The 5,491-nt window shown below is 38.5% G+C and overlaps 1 pseudogene; it reads right to left on the reverse strand.

Moving 5' to 3' along the window:
• Positions 1 to 991: 991 nt before the first annotated feature.
• Positions 992 to 5,491, reverse strand: part of LOC101628848 — a 25,998-nt pseudogene continuing 21,498 nt past the window's right edge.

Below are 5,491 nucleotides of genomic sequence, written 5' to 3' on the forward strand. Positions count from 1 at the left end.
CTGAGCATCCATTAAATGAAGTTTTTATGGTGGTGTTAGTAGCGGTGGTAGTTGTTTATTATTTATTATTTATTATTTACTACAGTTCTTGTTCATGAATGACACTGTCACTTCAGTGGATAAATTTTGCTTGGTTTGATTCTACATATATTTATATTGAGCATCCATTAAATGAAGTTTTTATGGTGGTGTTAGTAGCGGTGGTAGTTGTTTATTATTTATTATTTATTATTTACTACAGTTCTTGTTCATGAATGACACTGTCACTTCAGTGGATAAATTTTGCTTGGTTTGATTCTACATATATTTATCTAATAAGCATCAAAAGTGAATCTAAATAAGCCAGGTTGTATCAGGTTATATTTTCACTAAGCATTTTAATTTGATAAAATAGCCATTGTTGTTATTTTTTCAGTCTTACAATTTTTTTTTACAAGCTATGACACCTTGTTCACAGAAAGAACAGTTATGTCATCCTGTCAAATAGAGTCTATCTTAACTTTCAGGGGCAGTCATAAGGTAACATCCAGCTTGTACAAAGCAAAAGTCAACAGAGATTCTCCTGAGGTATCAAAACAATAACAACACGAATTAAAAAACAGCACAAAAGTATATAGCCCATTCAAAATTGTGTGAGGCAGAGTCCAACGAGTCCCCCAAAGCATTCAGTATCCTGAGCACCCATGGTACTTCAAACAATGATGGCAACAGGCCTGATCAACATAGAAGACTCAAGACAGTAATTCCAGTTCAGTCTCTGTCCCACATGGCTCTACCCCATACTGTGTCCCAAGACCTATCCAGAGAGAGCCCTCTAGACTACCCCAAACTCCCACTGCTTGGCAATCTTTCAAATACTACTGGAACATGGTCTTCAGGACTATCCCTTTGTCTTTTGTTCCCTAATGGGATAAATTCATCTTTCTTTTATTTCTGTGCTAGATCACCTACCACTTTACTAATTAAATTGTCCAGAACCAGGGAGTAGGTTTTAGGCTTGTCTTCTGAAACAGCAACTGTGGACACAGTTCAAGGTGACCACAATTAGCGAAGAATTCTGAGCAAATAATACCCCGGAGCTGATACTCTAGCATGCCATCCATGTGACTAAAAGCTGTCTCTGTGCTTGCACCTTCTTTTTCTCTCTTTTGGTCTTCTCTGATTCTTTGTTCTTGGCTTAAACAACTGCTTCAAAGTCCTTGCTGTGATTTATTTCTTCCATCAGAGCATGATGTTCTTGCAGAACTCAAGGCAGCTCTTGTTCCAGGTCACCTCCATGATCTGTCTCCAAATCCTGGAGATGTTTTTCCTCTTCCTGGAAAGGCTTCCCCAGTTTCTCCACTCTGGACTGCTGCTAAGCCTGTTCTGCACACAGTGGTGACTTGTAAGTCCTGCAGTTCCTGCCCCATTTTCATCATTATCTTTAAATTCCCTTTATGGGTCTACTTGTTCACTACAGAACAACTGTTTTACCTGCATCTGTGTTTTCAGCTTTGGGATCCTATACATGGTCACTTTAAAAGTTCTAAGTTGCTCTGAGATGCTGAAGGGTTTGAAGCTTTCTGCCCCTTATAAAGATGCTCTACTTTTGTGGGAGCAGGGTAAGTATGAGACCCTAACCTCTTCTCATTTGGCTCAAGAGAAGTTGACTTAAGATACATATATTCAGAGAGGTGACTAGCCATTTTACCTTTCCCAGATGTCTTCACTTTTAACCATTTTCACAAGATACTTTATCCATTCTGTCCTTCAAATATGTGGGGCCTTCAGCTGCAGGACTCTAATTCATCCAAACTAAATTTCCTTTTAGTTCTCAAGACTTACTTTTCTTAAACCCTCTGATCACTCTTGGAGCAAGACGAGGATACATCCTTTCTCTATCTTCCTGGGTAACCTATGTTCATACTCTACATTCTCTTTATTTTCCAGGGCTACACCAAGCCGTAGGGTCTCCTTATGGACAGAAGTTTCTAGACAGTCTCTGTTTGTTCAAACACCATTCAGATTTTTGTTGCCTATAGCTATTGACTGGCCCTTAGTATTCTGTTTCAAAACACAGTGGTTTTGGGAAATAATCAGAGGGCAGATATTTTTTTTTAATGGCACCTGTGTATGACACCAAATCCTTGCCCTGTGGTCACCTCACTGCTATGCACCAGCTGTAGCCACTCAGTGTTTACCTGCACCTGCTGCGGATACCAGCTTCAGGCACAGGTGTGGTCCCTAGTGGACAAGGAGCCTGACTCCCTCACAACCTACTTGGAGCCTGATGGAGGTGAGCAAAGAGTGGAGAGGCCCGGCCCTACTTCCAGCCACCTCCCAGCAGCAGCAAGGGTGCCATAACTAAGCAACAGACAAACAATCCAGAACAGCAAATGTTTTATTTTTTCCTTTTTCATTCTACTAGATTTTACAGGTATAGCGTGTGACATATCAGCAGCATCTATATAGAAAATATTTGATTTCTCTAAATGCCTTTCACTAATAAATTATGCAAAAATGGAACCCTGCATTTCTCATGTCTTTTTTGCATCTCTTAGAAGCTGATAAAATAATATTTGACAGGCCCTCCCAGGTGGCATAGCGGGTTAAAGCACAGCACTGAGAAGCTAAATCCACTTCGCATGAGTTCGATCCCCGCCTGTCCCGGAGGTGACCACATGGCGAGGCAGACCTCTCCTGACCCGCCCGCTGCTCCCCTCAGCAGTGTACTTCGTTGATCTGCCTGTTCTGCTCCCCGCTCTGTCCCTGGTGAATCTTCTCACCCTCTGCATCTCTGGCCTGTACCCCAGTTCTGTATGAATAAATAAATCTTAAAAAAAATAATATTAGACAGAATACCTATTTTTTAAGTATTTATAAGATCAGATGTTTTTATCTTCAGTCTGTATTTGCAGAGTTGTATACTATACAACTGTAACAATGATTTAGAAAAAGTTGCTTTAGATGTATTCATTTTTTCCATTCCCTCCTAGTAAAGGAGATTTGATGAAGCTCAGCTTCCATTAATTATCATCGATATGTTTTCAATGAAAGATCAGTTGGTTAACCAATGGCACAAATGATCTTTTCAATTAAAAGTGAGATATCTGGTTGAGAGAATAAAGTAAAGGTCTGTGTTTGTTTCAGCAACTAAGAAACTAAGCAAAAATAACCTAACTTTGAATTTAGCAATCACATTTAATTCTGTTGTTTGTGTAGGGTCCTTTGAAAACCCCTGTAAACTATATTAGGCTATCTGACATTGAGTTGAATAAATTGAGTTAATCTAAAAAGAATAATTTATAAAGCTAGGCATGAAAAAAATCAAATATAAAGTATGGTCATCCAAGTCATCTATAGCAAAATATGATTACCTAAATCTTAAGGCAAATATTAATGATTAAAATGTGAGTGGTAGGTCTCAGATTAATAAACTTGCACTTCCACTGAAAAAGAGTCAAGGTTATTAGTATTTCTCTAAACAAATTCTAAAGCCCACGCATGGTAACCTTTGAAATTTTAACAGAGCATCACCAGGCTGGTACTGATTGCTTCAGTTCACTTGCCATTGATCATAGAACTTTGAACTGGCCATCTTTGTTTGGAAAACTTGTAGATATTGTATCTCTTTAAGTTAAACAAACCCTTGGACATACACACATGCTGTTTAATGAGTGTTGTCCCCTACAAACAGAAAATTCCACTGGTAGGGAGTTGAATGGAATTATACAAACCAAATCTGGTAGACCCCTGTCTGAAAAAAAAATGTATAAATGTCCTATTTCTTTCTTACCTATAGTTTATATAAAACTACATATCTGCCTGTTTCATTCTTTAAGAGAATGATTATATCTGATCTGTAGTTATAACTATTTGAAATAAATGTCAAAATATGATATGATTCTTTTTGTTATACAATACCTTTTATTCAAATACAGAGGTATTTCAGAGCAAATGTCTAATAGTGTGATTCTATTTTACTATTGCATTTCATAAACATCACAACATATTTTTCTAGGGAAAAACATAACTCCTTGAAAAACTGAAGTCACATTTAATTCTGTAACAAAGAAAACTTGTCATTTCATTAAGTATAATTTCCCATAAAAGTGATAATATTTAGAATATTAATAATATTATTGGCTTATAATCACTGTAACTTGAAATAAAAATACAAGAGAAAATGGTATGTTCTGACATTTTATTTTATTTTATTTTTAGTGAGATTTTAAACATACTTTCTTTTGTTTTTTGTGTAAGCTTTTCTACTGCTTCAAGTGAGGGTAGAAATGGGTAGAGGTTAAAATGAATAATACAAATACTAACAATACAAAAATTGACCTATTCCAAATCATAGAATTACATTTTGAAAATCATGACAATCAGTGAACCATACTTACTGTCCTTTCATTTCCTTTACTTTCAACTCAACCATCAGCAAAGATTTGACATAAAATTTGAGGTACAATAGATGTATCCATTTGATACAGAGTAAGTTGTGTGACCAGCCCATAAAATGACAGGGGCAGACTCATTAAGAGTTTCTTCAATCTAGCATAATCAATCTAGCATAATAAAACACATTCAGATACAATTTTTTTTAAAGATTTATTTATTCATACAGAACTGGGGTACAGGCCAGAGATGCGGAAGGTGAGAGGATTCACCAGACACAGAGCGGGAAGCAGAACAGGCAGATCAACGAAGTACACTGCTGAGGGGAGCAGCAGGCGGGTCAGGAAAGGTCTGCCTCCCCATGTGGATCTCCTGGGGGCTTGCCAGGCGGGGATCAAACTCATGCGGAAGTGGCTTAAGTTTCTTTGTGCTGTGCTTTAACTCTATGGCCACCAGGGAGGGCCCAGATGCATTTTTTAAAGCACTTTAATTTGCAAGTCATTGGGTGGAACATGACCTACCCAATTCATACAGGAAACTCACTTCCAATATTTTTACCCCTAGCCCAGTTCATACATTTGAGTTGCTCCACCTAATCTTGGTAGACAGTTGATAAACTTCTGTTTACCAGACCAACAGTCCATCAAAACAAAGAGAACTTCAGGAAAATCTTCTTTAAAATATAGGAACATCTACAATTTTTAATGCATGCAATTAAAATTAAAAAATAGTCACAGTCAATCAGGAGAGAGTCAGGAACCTGGAATTCTGCACCCACTGCGCTGAGCCAGAGAAGCACAGGATCGCCATGCAGCAGCAGAGGCAGGCCTCTGTAAGAATAACCACCAGGGCCCTCCCTGGTGGCGCAGCAGGTTAAAGCACTGCCCTGAGAATCTAAAGCCACTTCCACAAGAGTTCGATTCCCACCTGCCCAGGAGGTGACCACATGGCACAGCAAACCTCTCCTGACCCGCCCGCTGCTCCTCTCAGCAGTGTACTTCGTCGATCTGCCTGTTCTTCTTCCCACTCTGTCTCTGGTGAAGCCTCTCACCCTCTGCATCTCTTGCCTGTACCCCAGTTCTGTATGTACAAATAAATAAATCTTAAAAAAAAA

Source organism: Condylura cristata, unplaced genomic scaffold (genome assembly GCF_000260355.1).
Source record: "Condylura cristata isolate star-nosed mole 26May11 unplaced genomic scaffold, ConCri1.0 scaffold00012, whole genome shotgun sequence".
NCBI lineage: Eukaryota > Metazoa > Chordata > Mammalia > Eulipotyphla > Talpidae > Condylura > Condylura cristata.